This window comes from Panthera leo, chromosome D1, assembly GCF_018350215.1.
Source record: "Panthera leo isolate Ple1 chromosome D1, P.leo_Ple1_pat1.1, whole genome shotgun sequence".
NCBI lineage: Eukaryota > Metazoa > Chordata > Mammalia > Carnivora > Felidae > Panthera > Panthera leo.
Genome location: NC_056688.1, coordinates 54171274 through 54189003, shown reverse-complemented (window position 1 = coordinate 54189003; position 17730 = coordinate 54171274). Strand labels below are relative to the sequence as shown.

At 38.9% G+C, this 17730-nt stretch overlaps 1 protein-coding gene across 5 annotated transcripts in view; it reads left to right on the top strand.

Moving 5' to 3' along the window:
• The window catches only part of AAMDC (adipogenesis associated Mth938 domain containing), a 31431-nt gene that overhangs the window by 8570 nt on the left and 5131 nt on the right, over positions 1 to 17730 (top strand). The gene's annotated exons all lie outside the window — the stretch shown is intronic.

Sequence of the window (17730 nt, the reverse complement as noted above, 5' to 3'; positions counted from 1 at the left end):
CTGACTAAGCCAGCCAGGAGCCCCTAATCTACTTTCTGTTACTATAGATGTGCTTATTCTAGACTTTTCATGTGAACAAAATCATTCATTTCTCTTAGGTATATACCTAAGATTGGAAATGCTGGGTCATGTGACAACTCTATGTTTAATTTTTTGAGGAACTGCCAAATTGTTTTACAAAGATTTTAGGAATTATGAAGGTTCCAATTTTTCTAAATCTCTCCTCACTGTTTTTTTTTTTTGTTTTTATTGTATCATCTGGGTGGGTGTGAAACATTATCTCGTTGTGGTTTGAACTTGCATTTTCCTTGTATTGTACTTCCTACAGGATTCTCACTATGCCATACCCAGGTAGAGTCTCCCAAGGTAGAGGTTGGGTGAAAGAAGGGAGCCCCTACCTCTCAACCACATTCACTTAGGACTTCTCGGCAACAGACAGCTGGGAGCAGGATGAGAAACGCTTAAGTCCTGTTCCTCCCAGGAACAAAGCCTTCCAGCTGGTAGCTGAAAGGGGAAACAGCTCTGTGTTGTAGGCTGATGCAATCCAGTGGAGTATCCACCTCACTGGCTGGGAGTGGAGAAGCAGGCAGCAGTCTTCCTGAAAAACCATAGATATTCACCTTGCCTACCAAATATTTATAGAATTTCCTGAAGAGATGTTTCTTTTCTTTTTCTGTTTTTTTTTGAGTTTATTTAGAGAGAGCGAGCGAGTGGGGGAGGGGCAGAGAGAGAACACGAGACAGGATCCCATGCAGGCTCCTTGCTGACAGTAAAGAGCCCAGTGTGGGACTCGAGCCCACAAACTGCGAGATCATAACCTGAGCTGAAGTTGGATGCTTAACTGACCGAGCCAAACAGGCACCTCAAAAGATGTTTCTTCATTTGCTGTTTGCTCTTAGAATCATTTCCAAAGGCTTTGAGTGGTATTCTTTTTTCCAATTGTTTTCTTGGGGGTGGGTGGTTAAAATTTGTCTTTTGTTTGTGTGTGTGTGTGTGTGTGTGTGTGTGTTTTAGTTTTTGTTTCCTTTTTTTTTTTAATTTTTTTTTAACGTTTTATTTATTTTTGAGACAGAGAGAGACAGAGCATGAATGGGGGAGGGGTAGAGAGAGAGGGAGACACAGAATCGGAAGCAGGCACCAGGCTCTGAGCCATCAGCCCAGAGCCCGACGTGGGGCTCGAACTCACGGACCACGAGATCGTGACCTGAGCTGAAGTAGGACGTTTAACCGACTGAGCCACCCAGGCGCCCCTAGTTTTTGTTTCCTTTAATAATTTTCATTTTGGAGCAGGTTATGGAGCTCCTCATGCTGTAATGATGAAAGTTGATCCTTCAGTTTTAAAGGATAATTTTGCTTGATACATAATCCTTGATTAATAGTCTTTTTCTTGGGGTGCCTGTGTGGCTCAGTCAGTTAGGTGTCCAACTTGGGCTCAGGTCATGATCTCATGGTTCATGAGTTTGAGCTCCACGTCAGGCTCTATGCTGACAGTGCAGAGCCTGGAGCCTGCTCAGATTCTGTGTCTCCCTCTCCTTCTCCCTCTCTCTCTCTCTCTCTCTCTTGCTCTCTCTCTCTCTTTCTCTCTGGCCGTCTCCTGCTCATGCTCTGTCTCTGTCTCTCTCAAAAATAAATAAACATTAAAAAAAAATTTGTTTAAGTCTTTTTCTCTTGGCCCTTTGTATATGTCATCCCACTTTTTGGCTTCATTGTTTACTAACGGGAAACCCAACTGTTAAAGTTCTTCCTTGGACTTGACAGGTCATTCCTCTCTTGCTACTTTCAAAATTCTTTGTCTTTTGTCTTTGACAGTTTCACTGTGATGTGTCTACATGTGGATCACTTTGAATTTATCTTATGTGGAATATATTGAGCTTTTTGGATATGTGCATTGTTGTTTTTGTCAAATTGGGAGGATTTTCAGTCATTCTTCAAATATCCCTTCTGCCCATTCTGTCTCTCCTCTCCTTTGATATCCATTATGAGTATATTGGTATTTTAGATGGTAGTCCCTCAGATGTCTGAGGCTTTGTTCGTTTTCTTCATTCTTTTCCCTTTTTTCTCACATTGGATAATCTAAATTAATGTATTTTTCACTTTTGCTGACTCTTACCTTCTGTTGAGCCTTTTTAGTAAAATTTTCACTTCAGTTATTATACTTTTCAACTCCAGCATTTCTATTTTGTCCTTAAAAAATAATTTCTATCTCTTTATTGATATTCTCTAATTTTTAAGGTATTGTTTTTATACTTTCCTTTAGTTCTTTGAATATAGTTTCCTGAGATAATGATTTGACAGAGATTTCCTTATATGCCTGGAACCAGTAGGTATTCCAGTATTTGCTGAGGGGCTCTGTTTGCAGTTTGCGGTATGTAGTCAACACTCAGCCAGGCAGTTTAAAATTATGCCTATTTAGGGGTGCCTGGGTGGCTCAGTTGGTTGAGCGTCCGACTTCGGCTCAGGTCATGATCTTGCGGTCCATGAGTTCGAGCCCCACATCGGGCTCTGTGCTGACAGCTCAGAGCCTGGAGCCTGCTTTGGATTCTGTGTCCCCTTCTCTCTCTGCCCCTCTCCCACTCATGCTCCATCTCTCTCTAAAGTAAATAAACATTAAAAAAATAAAAAATAAAATAAATAAAATAAAATAAAATTCTGCCTATTTCTTGCTTATGCTGAGTCTCAAGATTAGCCAGAGTGGTGTGTGTAGGGCCTTCTCATGTCATTCCTGAGCATATGCACAATCCTGGACATGTGTATCACCATTTCAATACCAAGGTTCATATCAGAGTTATTCAGAGCCCTCTATGGAGATCTCATTTCCCAGTTTTCCCTTTTGAGTTTTTTGGTTAACCTTGTTTGCCCTGCTATCTAACGCATCAGGCAGCTGCATTGTTAAACATTTGTCTCTGACAGTTTTAGACAAACTTCTGTGAGGGGAAAAAGATGTTTATACTGGCAAACTCCAAGTCAGATCAAATAAAGACAACCTATGAATTGGGTTTTCCAGAGAACCATCAGACAGGTCAAATAATGACAGTTTTTTAGGAGAGGAGATTTGAAGGAGTTTTATTCTATTATTCCATCTTGTGACTTCCAGGCTGGTAGTTTTCACTGTGATTGTGGATTGTTGCTTTTCAGGGCTACCATAGAACTAGGGAAGGAGAAAATTGGAATAGGGCAAGTTAAAATTGCACAAAGCTCACTTTTCAACTGTGTTTTTTTAAATAAACACATCCTGAATTTTTGGAGACCTTTGTTAACTTCCAGAGAACAGAGTAAGTTTATTTTTACACTTTTGCCAGTAGTCTCATTGCTTTTATGAAGAAGAGGATTTTCAGAGGTTCTTCACAACACTTTCACAGATGTCACTCAGAAGTAACTACTTTGGATTCATACTTGTGCAGTGGTATGCTGGATGTGGCTTTCACTGGCTTGTGAGAATTGATTGTTAAATTTTCAGGAATTTTGTAAGCCAGCTTTTTTTTTTTTTTTAAGTTTATTTACTTATTTTGAGAGAGAGAGAGAACAGGAGGCGCAGAGAGAGAGAGAAGGAGAGAGAGAATCCCAAGCAGGCTCTGCACTGTCAGCATAGAGCCCAATATGGAGCTCAATCTCACAAACTGTGAGATCATGACCTGAGCCAAAACCAAGAGTTGGACACTTAACCAGCTGAGCCACCCAGGTGCCCATGCAAGCCAGTTTTTAGACACAGCCATTATTAAAAACTAAGTTATATAAACTTAAATAAGGTTAAAACATAGGTAATACATATTTAAAATTCATTAATTCCTAATTATTTTACTACATTCTTTGCTCTTGAAGTTATTTACATCTGTTGTTATCTGTATGGTAAAAATACTATGTTATATATGCTACTGTATATCTCTTATTAACTCTGCATTCAGTGATGTCACATTGGTATCTTAAAGTCAAACATGGTGGGAGTGTTTACACCACAGAAATTGGAAAACACTACATATTGGGGCTTTTTTTTTCTTTGTCTTTTGAACTTTATGGCTTTTAAAAAATTTTTATGGGGCACCTGGTTGGTTCAGTCGGTTGAGCATCTGACTCTTGGTTTCAGTTCAGGTCATGATCTCACAACTTGTCAGATTGAGCGCTGCATCGGGCTCAGTGCTGATGGTGCAGAGTCTGCTTGGGATTCTCTCTCTCCCTCCCTGTTCCTCCCCTGTTTGCATTCTCTAAATAAACAAACTTTTAAAAAAATTAAAAAAAAATTATGGCTTTAAAAATTGCATTATTAAACATAATAAGTTTAATTCATTGCAAATTATTACCCATATTATCCCTTTAATTAAATTACCATTCCAATTTTAAAAAATCTTAGAAATAGAGTTTGATCCCTTTCCCTCCACCCATATCAAAGTATTTCCTTTATACTTTTCAAATATCTATCTGTATCCACAAGCCATAATTTGTATTGTTCTTCATGTTCAAATTTTATATTAATGGTATCATCTATTGTCCACTTTTTTTTTTGTATTGAGGTTTTATTCTGCTTGCTGTACATTTTATTTCCATGTGCTTAATGGTTATCTTTAATATTGTAATATATTAGGTTGAACCATATGAGATTGATAATATTTTATAGATAAAGAGTTGAATATTAGGAATTTCATGTAGTTCATCCTAATAAGATCTAAACAAGTCTAAAATTAATTTTTATCTCTACTTCAGTAAAGTATCTTTGCTTCATCACTTCCCTTCCATCTTACACATTATTGTTATCCAATAATTTAGTTCCTTTAAGAGTAGGTATTTTCTTATTACATTATGTATTGCATTGAGATATTTTGTTTTTTAATCATTACAATCAATGTTTGCTTATATTTACCCACATGTATACCAGTTTCCTTGCCTATCATTCCTTCTCTCAATTTGGATCTTTGTGGATCTGTCTCTTTTTCTTTCTTTCTTTCTTTCTTTCTTTCTTTCTTTCTTTCTTCCTATAGATATTCTTGGCAAGTTCCTTTAGTGAGGATCTGTTAATGAACTCAGTTTTTGTTTGTCTGAAAAGGCCCTCATTTATTAATCCTAATGCTTCTTGGTATTCTAGTTTGACAGTAACTTTTTATCTGTGGGAATCCTAAATGGTCTATGTCCTTCTTGACATTTGTCCTGTCAAAGATTGATATTTGTTTCTTCTTGGCATCCTATATTACTCTCGATCTGGGACTACTTTTAGTCAATTTCCTGACTGAGGTCTTCCCAGATCGGGCTGATATTTTACACTGAACCCCAAAGTGATGTGTAGGTAAGTGTGGGATTATAAATTCTCAAGGGATACATTTTCTCCACACACAGAGCCCCTGCTTTTCCCTATTCCAGTGGGTAGATTTTTTTGGTCAATCCTTTTACTGAAGATGGGTTTAATAAGGGCACTTAGCATATTTAGTAGGGGTGTCACTGTTCCAATGTCATATCTTGCTCAAGTCTTATCTCCTAATCTCAAAGTGTTTCATAAAAGACAGTAAGAATGGGAGATGCCCCAGCGTTACTTCAGTTATCGGTATACCATTCTGATTTTCAGCTGTTTCTACACTTTTGCTCTTTGGGAATTTCCCTTTCATCTATAAGCTCTGCTAAGCATTTCAAGGGATGTTTATTTTTATCCAGCATTTGTAGGCATTTTGTTTAAGGAAACTTTTCAAGTTTTATAGTTTGTCACATTGTAAACAATCACATCTATATAATCTGTATAGTGAATAGTCACACCTACATAACTGGGCTCCACAGAAAAAGAACCCCAACACATGCTCTCTGTTCATGCCTTGGTTTTGAACCACATGCACTCATTTTTTTTGATCCAAACACCTAGTTGCTTATTAGCTACCAACTTTGATCTTAAAGAAAGGACTATATCTGGATTGGTTAAAGGAATGGGAGGGCATTGAGATATAGAAGGGGCAGAATGAGAGAAGGCTGAGGAATAAGAAGACATAATACTTGTGAACCAAATGACTCCATTGGATTATTTCATAGAGTGAAGCTAGAGAGATGTAAGAGTAGGCAGTGGCATGGTTGACAGAATGTCTGCAGAGCTAGGTTTACATTTTATTTAATGGATGAGGCATAGCCACTTGAGATCTTTATGCAGGAGATTGATGTGTCTGACAAAGATTATCCAGATTATGGGCATAAGATATATTGGAGTACTAATTTATGAGTGTGCCACATTGGAGAGGTTTTTTTTCCCCCTCAACAATGGATTTAGCACATTGTACCTTCCTCATACAAGACTGTATGCATTAATATTACTATGAATGTTATCCTTTGTTTAAGGAAACTTAAGGACTCAGAAATTATATAACTTACATAGACACAGAGCAAAAAAATGTGAAATCAAATAGTAAACCCAGGTCACATTCTAACTTTATTTCCCATTCCTTCCTCATATATCATGATTCCTCTTAAACTTTAAGGTTAAAAACTACAAAACTGGAAAATACAAACTGCAAAACTAAGGAGGTGCCATTGATGATAAGTTGCCATAAGTTTAGTTTTTAGGATAAGCAAGAGGAGGTGTTCTAGAACTAGTTGGAGGGATAAGAACTAGGAAAGGTAAGAGGAAAAGCTGAGGTGTTCATCTAGAACTCATCTGTATAGAGCTAAAAGCACAGAATCAAAGCCATGGAGTCCTCATCGATATAATGGAGACAGTTAACATTACCTACCTCACAGAGTTGGTCTAAAGATTAACATACTGTGCTAGATGTGGTGTAGGCACTCAATAAATGAAGCTGTTATTGTTAAATCAGTAGTAGTGTGGGTGGAAAGGAGACTATTGAAAACCATTAAGAAGGTGAAATTGACAGGATAAGGAAACTTACTAGATTTAGCAGGTGAGGGAGAATTCTAGGATGGATAAATGGGTACACGGTGGTGCTGTTCACTGAGATTGGGTATATCAGAGTAGGAACAGATATGTTTGTGTTTGGGGCAAAGGCTGGGTAGAGAAAATGATTAATTCTTTTGGAGTATGTTGAACTCTTTTTTTTTAAACAACTTTTTGTATGGTTTAAGTTCACAAGTCTTATTTTTTTTTAATGTTTATTTTTGAGAGAGAGAGAGAGAGAGAGTGCTTGTGAGCAAGTGGGGGAGGGGCAGAGAGTGAGAGAGAGAGAGGGAGACACAGAATCCGAAGCAGGCTCCAGGCCCTGAGCTGTCAGCACAGAGCCTGACACAGGGCTCGAACCCACAAACTGCGAGATCATGACCTGAGCTGAAGTCAGACGCTTAACCGACTGGGCCACCCAGGTGCCTCTGAACCTAAACTTTTGTTAGGGCATCTAGATAGAGATGTAGCAGACATTTAGATTCATGGGTCTGGGCACTGTCACATTTTAGGTGGGTAACCTTAAACAAGTTATTTAGCCTCTTTGTGCCTCAATTTAATCACCTATAAAAAGAGAATAATGTCTGTTTGTCATAGGTTGATGTAAGAGTATGGCATGGGTTGGAAAGAATAAATTTTTTAAATGTATGCAACTTGCCTTCATGCAAATTCATTCTTTTCTCTGAATCAGTCTGAATCAGTATTTCTCAGTGTCATTCATGGTTCTCTTCCATCACAGTCACCTAGAGTACTTGTTTAAAATGCATATTCTTTCTCTCCCTCATTCTCCCCACCTACTGAATCAGAATCTCTTACCGGGTGGGACCTGGAAAATAATATACTTCATGGGGTTGCTTTGAATACAAATATGTTCATCTTGGTAAAGCCTCTACCACAGCGACTTTCACATGGCAGATACCTGATTTTTTTTTTAACAATACAATTCCAAAGTTTCCTTTCACTTGCATCTCCTATATTTCATAACACACATCTGAAGACTTAGTTATTCCATACCAAATGCTTATCCCCTTACAAACTTACCATGATCTTTTATTCCTCAGTACCTTTGCTAAAACCATTTCCTTTACTTGGAATGACCTGCTTTCCTTTATACCTGCTGAAATTTTATATATTCTGTAATTCTTAGCCTTTGTATTATCTCCTCTATGATAATCCTTGTGAGAATAAGCTAACTCTCTTCTCAGTATTTCTGCAATACTTTGTGCCTCTATATTGTAGCACTTAGTGCAGTCCACCTGTATTATAATGAGTGTGTATTTATCTGTTTCCTTCATTAAATGGTGAACTCCCAAATGGCAAGAACTGTGCATTTTAGCACAGGACCTGTAAAGTGGGATGTCAATAAATGTTTGCTGCATTGAATTTGTCATTATGGATATCATTAAACATTTTGGGGGGAACGCCTGGGTGGCTTCGTCAGTTAAGCATCCAAATTCAGCTCGGGTCATCATGGGTTCAAGCCCCCATCAGGCTCTGCACTGGCAGCACGGAGTCTGTTTGGGATTCTCCTTCTCTGCCCCTCCCTTGCTCGTGCTCTCTCTGTCTCTCTCAAAATAAATAAATAAACTGAAAAAAGAAAGCCAAACCAGGTAGCAGCCACCCAGGGAGAACTAAAGTAAATGGGGAAACTTTACTCCAACTTTCAGTTCTGAAAAATGTCCTACACAACAGCCGTATGAATGGCACAATATATTCCCCTACACCCTTAATCTAAATCCTCAAGGTATTAACATTTACCATGTATTTTTTTCTCTAAACACACAGACACTTCCCTTCCCTCCCCTGAATCACTTGAGACTAAACGTCAGATATTGTATTTCAGCATTGCCTTCCTAAGAACATGAACATTTTCTTTTTTTTTTTTTTTTTTTTAAATTTTTTTTTCAACGTTTTTTATTTATTTTTGGGACAGAGAGAGACAGAGCATGAACGGGGGAGGGGCAGAGAGAGAGGGAGACACAGAATCGGAAACAGGCTCCAGGCTCCGAGCCATCAGCCCAGAGCCTGACGCGGGGCTCGAACTCACGGACCGCGAGATCGTGACCTGGCTGAAGTCGGACGCTTAACCGACTGCACCACCCAGGCGCCCCGAACATGAACATTTTCTTACATAGCTACAATATCATTATCACAAATAAGATTATTATCTTTGGTACAGTAATATTATCTAATATACATTCTATCTTCAAATTTCCCTAAAGTCTCAAAAATATCCTTTATAACTTTTGTTGGTTTTGCAGTTTTATTTTTATATATAATACAGGCAATAGATATAAAGTAGAACTTAGTTCTCAGAGAATTGGCCAGACTGGAGGTTCTCGTGCCCAGGTCAGTGCTACCTAAGGAAAGGTAGATGAGCTGAGGTCCCTAAGCCTTTCTGCTTTTGCGTTTGTTTGCTTTTGCTTTTGTTTTCCCATTCACCTTCCAAACCTGGTTGACAACATAAAGCCTGTGTTGAGCTGCTTCTATGTTGAACCTCTTCTCATTTTTTTAAATTTTGAAAAATTTCAAACCAACAAAACGAACTGGAAAAAAAAAAAAAAAAGAACAATACTATCAGCCTATATTCACCAGTTGTTAACACTCTGCCACATTGACTTTGTCTTTATACGGCACACATACTACCCCTCTCCCTTTCTCTCTCTTTCACTAATTTTTTTAAGTTTATTTATTTGGAGAGAGAGAGCATGAGCAGGGGAGGGATAGAGAGAGAGTCCCAAGCAGGCTCTGCACTCCATGCTGAGCCAGCGCAGCGCTCGATTTCATGACTGAGATCCTGACCTGAGCCAAAATCATGAGTGGGACGCTTAACCGACTGAGTCACCCAGGCACCCCACCCCCACTTCAATAATTATTTTTGCTGAATTATTTGAAAGTAAGTTACTGACATTGTGACACTTGATAGTTCACATGAGCCCTAAGTACTGCAGAATGTATCTACTAAAACAAAGCCATTCTGCCATACATAATCACAGTATTATACTCAAAAAACTCAGCATTGATAAAATATTAAGTAATATCAACTCCATAGTCAAACTGTAACAATTGTTCCAATTAAATAATGTCTTTTATAGTTGGCTTTCCTTGCCAATCCAAGATCCAATCAAGGGTCGGTCATGCTTTACATTTTGTTGTCCTATTTCTTGTTGTTGTTGTTGTCCTATTTCTTTAGTCTGTTAATCAAGTCAGTTCCTCCCCATTTTTTCACTTTTATGACACAGATATTTTTGAAGTGTCCAGGCCAATTATTTTGTAGAATAGTCTACAATTTAGATTTATCTGATTCTTTTCCATCATGATTAGACGCAAGTTAATCATTTTGGGCATAAGTGCTTCATAGGTGGTTATGTCTTACGTGCATCATATCTGAAGGCACATAAAGTCAGTCTGCCCCTTTATTGAGGAGGTTATGTTTGATCTGTGTTTAAGATGGTGGTAAAGGTAGAGTGCCCGGGTGACTTAGTCATTAAGCATCTGACTTTGGCTCTCATGATCTCGGTTCATGAATTCAAGTCCCACATCAGATGAGCTCGAGCCCTGCTTCAGGTGAGCATGAGTCCCGTTTTGGGCTAGCCCCGCTTCTCTCTCTCTCTCTGTCTCTCTTCTGCCCCTCCTGGGATTTTTTCTGTCTCTACCCCTCACTCACTTGCACCCTTGCTCTCTCTCAAGGAAAAAAAAAAAAGGATTAAAAAAAAAGATGGTGGTAAAGGTACATTTTTCCATTTGTAATCAATAAATAATCTGTAGAGTAATAATTTGAAACTTTGTAATATCTTGTTCAAACACCCAGCAACCTTTTCATCAAGTGGTTTTAGCATTAACCACTGATCCTTGCCTGAATTTATTACTAAATTAGTGGTTGCAAAATGATGATGCTTCTGTCATTCCTTCTACATTCATTAGCTGGATTCTTCTGTAATGTAGCTTTTCTTCTGCCACTCCCACCCTTTTTAGTATCACTACAGGCTCATGTTTTCTTTTTTTATTTATTGTGTACTATGTTCTTAATGTGTTTCAAAATTCATATGTTGAAATCCTAACACCTAAAGATGATGGTATTAGGGGTTGGGGTCTTTGGGTGCTTAAAGGTGTAGCCCTCATGAATGGGATTAGTGCCTGAGAAAAGGGGCTACAGAAATATTCCTTCCACCACATGAGAATAAAGAAGGCATTGACTACAAACCAGGAAGAGGGCCTTCACCAAAACTCAACCATTCTGATGCCTTGATCGTGGATTTCTAGCTTCCAGAACTGTGAGAAATAAATTCCTATTATTTATAAGCTACCTACTTTGTAGCTTTTTGTTACAGCAGCTTGAACACAATAATGTTTTAATCCACTGCCATTGGTAATATTTTTGAGGTTTAAATTGTCCCAAATTTGACCAGTGTTCTGTTGACACTTTCCCAACAGTTTTTTACCACTGCCTTGTTTTCTGGCATAGCAAGATATATTATCTCTTAATTCAGCCATTTCTTCAAAGAGCCATGGTTCCTTTTAGTGAAGAATGGGATCTAGAAATCAAGAGCTGGATGTTAGGTGTGTTCATTGTTATTGAGATGTCACTACATCTATGCCTTTCAGTATACACAGCCAGAAAATGTGTGTGTGTGTGTGTGTGTGTGTGTGTGTGTGTGTGTGTGTGTGTAATGAATTCATAAAACCTCCAGTTTAATCTAATACCTCAAGATTCTTTATCTTATTCCCCCATTCCATATCTGTGCTTTCCTTCTCCCATGGAGAAACCTAATTCCCCAAAGCATCGGTAGAATTACATATTTGCTGTGTTTTTCTATGAACACAAAATAATTTTGAAATTACTACACCAATATTATAACTAACATCAAAATCACAAAATAAACTTTGAGATCTTTATAGGTATTTTTGTACTTGGAACACATCTCCTTTAGGTGTACAATCAAAACACTGTTAAAAACTTACTTCGTGTATCGTTTCCTTTTTGTTATATCATCAACTTCAGACCATTGAGTTCATTTGTTTCTCTTGGCATACTGTGTAAGGGTCTCCCTACTTCCTGTCTTTGCTGATTTAATTTTTCGAATGTAAAACATTTACATGGTTTAGAAGTCAAAACAATTTGACAAGGTACACTTAGAAAAATCTCACTCCTTTCCCTATCTTTTCCATCCCATACCTACTTCACTCCAATAGGTCTGTAACTATTTTTATTAGTTTATGGTTTATCTCTTCTGTATTTTAATAGTAAGCAAATATACACATACACCTACCCACATACGTACATACATACATCTTTTTTCTTTTAACTCCCTTCTTACACAAAAGGTAGCATATCTTGCCCTTTTTTTCTCTTTCACGTAACAATATATACTGAAAATCAGGATATCAGTTCTTAGAGATATTCTTTTTTCTTTTATACAGCTATAGAGTAATCCACTATGTGAATGTGATACTGTTTCTTCAACTTATCCTATGGATGGGCACTTAGATTGCTTTCAATATTTTGCTATTATATATAGTGCTACAATGAATAACCTTGTATATGTATATGGTTTCTTGTATCATTGGAGGTGTATCTTCAGCATGTAGGCTTAGAACTAGGATTGCTGGTTAAAGTATAAATGTAAATGTAGACTTGTTAGATGTCAAATTCCCCTTTATAGAGTTTATACTATATATTAGTGTTACCAGCAATTTATGAGGCCAGTTTTGAAATGTAGAAATGATTTAAATTGTTAGTAAAAATGAAAAGCATGTCCTATTGCTTTCTTTATTCAAGTCAAAGTTAAATAACAGAAGATGGAACCTACCAAGAATGAAAGAAAGGACTCTGGTGATTCTTTGGAGTCTTTCAGAACCCTCTTTTGAAGCTCAAACAAGTTAATCTAGCATCCAAAAATGAATTTGGCATGTACTGTCATAATTCAACATTTAAAAATATATAGGGATTGCTTACAGGGTGCTAAATATTGTCTCAAAGCCTGACATACAGTCAAATCACCTATCTCCTCCTTCAAGGAAATGGGGGAATTAGGCAAAGAGAACATTGTAGTAAGTGCTATAATACATGAACCAAAAGAGTTGCAATGGGAGCAGAAAGGAAGAAGCACGTAAAACTGCCTGAGTATTCACAGAAGGTGTGATCTTTGACCTGATTTTTTTTTAATGTTTATTTACTTTTGAGAGACAGAGACAGAGTGTGAGCAGGCAAGGGGCAGAGAGAGGGAGACACAGAATCTGAAGCAGGCTCCAGGCTCTGAGCTGTCGGCACAGAGCCTGATGCGGGGCTCGAACTCCCAAGCTGTGAGATCATGACCTGAGCTGAAGTCAGACGCTCAACCAACTGAGCCACCCAAGTGCTCCTGACCTGATTCTTGAAGGGTAAACAAGGGAACTTCCCAGGTAAACAAGGGAACTACCAGGGAAAGTGTGTGCATAGGCATAGAAGGGTGGGGGAAATGCTAGAGTAGAATCATGGGGTGGTGGGGGGGGGGGCTCCTGGGTGTCTTGGTTGAACAACCAACTTTGGCTCAGGTCATGAACTCACAGTTCATGGGTTTGAGCCCTGTGTCGAGCTCTGTGCTGACAGCTTCCGGCCTCAAGCCTGCTTTGGATTCTGTGTCTCCCTCTCTCTCTGCCCTTCCCGTTTGTGCCCTGTCTCTCTCTCTCTCTCTCTCAAAACAAATAAACATTAAAAAAAAATTTTTTTTTAATCATGGGAAGAGCTCCTCAATTGGTCAGCAGTGTCTACAAACATTTATTTTCATAGGAGACTCTATCATATGGGTAGTTGGGGCTAGATGGACATGTAAGTCTCCTCCAAGCCGTAGATCCTATCACTTTGAGACTAATATGTAGACTTAAATCTTATTCATGGATTAAATTTTAAAGTCAGCACTTAAGATGAAAATTGCTTAGGGGCGCCCAGGTGGCTCAGTTGGTTGAGCGTCTGACTTTGGCTTAGGTCATGATCTTGCTGTCCGTGAGTTCGAGCCCTGCATCGGGCTCTGTGCTGACAGCTTGGAGCCTAGAGCCTGTTTCAGATTCTGTGTCTCCCTCTCTCTCTGCCCCTACCCACCTCATGCACGCGCGCTCTCTCTCTCTCTCTGCAAAAATAAATAAACTTAAAAAAAAAAAAAAAAGATGAAAATTGCTTAGAGTCAGATCCCTTCTAGAAGATCCCCTTAATGTTAGAACATATGTGTTATCTTCCATACAGGACAGATAAAGTAGTTCTTTTGCATTTAAGGTCCGTGTTGTATGAAGAATGCATATTGTACGTTTAAACACTAGAAACACACTTCATGAGACCAAAGTTTCACACTGGAAGCAGCAACTATGAAATTGAGATGGAAGGAATAACAGACGCATGACTGCCATCTCATGTTATGCTCTTTGAGTACAATGGCTGAATTACCATCACTATTTAAATAGTTCTTTTTTTTTTCTAAAAACATATAGTTGAGGGGCGCCTGAGGTGGCTCAATCAGTTAAGTGTCTGACCTTTGATTTCGGTTCAAGTCATGATTTCATGGTTTGTGAGATCGAGTCTGTGCTGGGCTCTACACTTGACAGTGTGGAGCCTGCTTGGGATTCTCTCTCTCCCTCTCTCTGCCCCTCCCCTACTCATGCTCTCTCTCTCCAAATAAATAAACATCTAAAAATCGAACAAACAAAAACTATATAGTTGAATTCCCATAAGGTAAATGTCTCTATGGCTCCCTGTGTATATTCTACATAGAAGACATAGTCCCTTGGGGTCTAGTGTAGTTAACTCCCTCATATCTGTTCTACCCAAATGATTCACAACTAGTCATGGTTTAGTTTAAGAATGGGTCTGTGGATCTGTTAGGTTAAAGAAGAAGCTGCTGTGTATATTAGAAATCCCAAAATCTAGTGGCTTAAAGAAAATAGAAATATATTTCTCTTTTATTAGTGTGGCCCACCTAAGCTGGGGGGGGCGGGGCGGGCAGGGAGAACAGCTCTGGGGGAACTGCCAGGGGCCCATGTTTTTTTTCCTCTGTGTTGCTCTACCATCTTCTAGAGCATTTGAATGTCGGAGTTCTAACTTGAAAGGAAGGTGAAAGAGAAGAAAAGCTCACACCTAATGTCTTAAGGCCCAAACCTAGATGTTGTCATTTCTTCTGCTCCTATTCCATTGAATTTTATATTGGTGAGAGCACAGTCACATTGCCATACCTGGCTGCAAGGGAAAACAGGAAGTGGAGTCTCTGGCTGGGCAGCTTCTTTTACCCAGAAGAGGTAGAATAGATTTTGAAAGAATTCGCAGTCTTGCCAGTAGGAGATGTGAGGGCAAGTGTAAGGGACATTTGGAAAATATTCCCACTCTTCGAAGTTAATGAAGAAGCATATTAGTAGACCACCTATCTGTTTTTCATATTCTGATAATTTTATTTGTATAAAACCTGTTGCCTTTGCAATTCCATGTATTTTCTATTGTGCATTTAAAATTTTCATTTTGAGAATGGGGCTGTAGGCTTTGCCATATTGCCAGAGCAGGCTGTGTCACCAAAAACAAAAAACGAAACACAAATTTGCCTCTGCCCTGGTCGAGATAGGAAGACCATTTAAGAGGCTCTTAATTCAGGCAAATGATGATGAGAATGTGACTCAGGCAGTGTCCACAGGGGACAAATTGAAGAGATCCTTTAACCCTCACTCGCAGAATCTGCTTTTCTCAGCAACACAGCCAGATAACAGCATTGCCACTAACCATTTATTTCAGCAGGAGGAAATGCTTCCTTGAAAGCGTAATTTAGGAATGTTTTCTTTTTAAACTTAACATAAAATAAGAGGAAATGTCCCAGCCATGTAAGATGCCACTCTGTCGTTTAGCCGGTATAATGGATATTATTATTATTAGCTGGACATTTCCCCACAATTAATAGCTTTCCCTCAAGAAAAAACAATAAGATTTTACAACCTCACATGGTGTGACGGAAAGCCTCTTAAAGAAGAGGAACAGAATCAGACACTCATGCAGGGAAGACAGCCTTGTGGTTTGCCCCAAGGGATTGGAAGAAGCGGAGGAGTCGCTGGTGGCAGGTTGAGGACACCTCAATAACAGACTGATGCTCCAATCACAGGCCTCTGCACAAAGCTGTGAGTAATCACCCACCAATGCCGGGATCCACAGGCTGTTGCAGAGTTATCTTTCACTGCTCTGTACGTGACACCCTGGGCCTGCAGTATTGCACACAGCAGCCACATTTGTCACTTGAGTTCCATTGATCCAGCAACTCTGATGGGTTGCGGCTGTCTTCAGTCTCTGAATCTCCCAAGGATTATGGTTTTGCACTTTTACTGACCTTTCACTTGATTTTGAGCAGTGGCCTTGTTTCCTTTTACTAGAATGTGAGCTCTTAGAGTCTGGGGATCATGATGCTCCTCAAAGTAGATGCAATTCTTTGTTAGATGAAGCAATCTTTCAATATTTCAGTTAAGTGCATTTACTTGAGGAAGGTGAAGCTCCCCAACCTGATTTGTAATTCTATTAAATATTTACCTTGGTTATTGCCCCAGAAGATTATTTTAAGTCCTGTATAGCATAACTGCGGTGCAGGGCAGTTCTAGGATTAATCAGAGCCATGGAACTAAAAACACATCTAATCCTTTTACATTTCTTTAAGAACTAATCATTGTAATCAAGTGAAAAAAATCCCTTTTTATCTTGCCTTTTAAAAATTTATGAACCGAAATAACTTTTACAAAAAAAGAATCTATTCTCCCCCAGTCTCCTCTGATCTTTGTGGAGAACCAGTGAAGCTGGAGGCAGAGGTACCGTTCAGAGCCACCTGGGCCCGAGGTCTGCATCCTCGCCCCAAATGAGGAATATACCCTTCCTGCCGACCAGTTTGGTTCACTCTTTGACATGCAGGTGTTCCAACTTTTCATAGTCCCTTAAATGTAAGCTCATACAGTCTTAAGTGTCAGCTCCTTAGAAAGATGCTGATGACATAAGTCTGAATATAAAAGTGTAATAGTGAGACAGACTGGCTTCCTTGTCAGCCCTGGAACATTCACTGACGGGGTGAAGGATGTCAGCAGCACTTGCACACCCCGTAAGGAATCAAGAGCCATGGAGAAAGCCGGCAAAGATACACTGCATCTGGTTCCACTTGGTGTAGCCACTTGGCATCTGTTTTGTTTCCTTGGCTAACTAAATGAGGAAGCAGTGAGTTGTATGTGTGCCTATATGTGGTCTCTTCCTGCTAATCTATAACCTGCCTATACTACTACACTTAAAAAAAAAAATTATGGGGTGCCTGGGTGGCTCAGTCGGTTAAGTGTCTGACTTTGACTCAGGTCGTAACTTCACGGTTCATGGGTTTGAGCCCTGCATCATGCTCTGTGCTGACAGCTCAGAGCCTAGAGCGTGCTTTGGATTCTGGGTCTCCCTCTCTCTTTTTGCCCCTCCCGTTGCTCTCTGTCTCTCTCTCTCACACAAATAATGTTTAAAAAATTAAAAAAAAATATGTATATATATGTATTCTGCAGTTGTTACATGAAGTAACCTATAAATGTCAATTAGGACAAATTGATAGTGTTGCCCAAATTCTCCATTTCCTTACTGACTTTTTGTCTATTTGTTCTAGAATTACTGAGAGAGAGTTGTTAAAATTTCTAACTATGGTGGTGGTGTCTGTTTCTCCTCTTAGTTGTTATTTTTGTTTTACATTTTGTAGCTTTTTTACTAAGAGTATACAGATTTAGAGTTGTTATATTTTTGTTGATGAATTTGGCCTTTTAAGCATCATGATATGACACTGCTTATCTGTAGTAATATTTCTTAAGGTCGACTTAATCTGATATTAGTATAACCACACCACTTTTCTTACTGTGTGTTTATGTGTTTT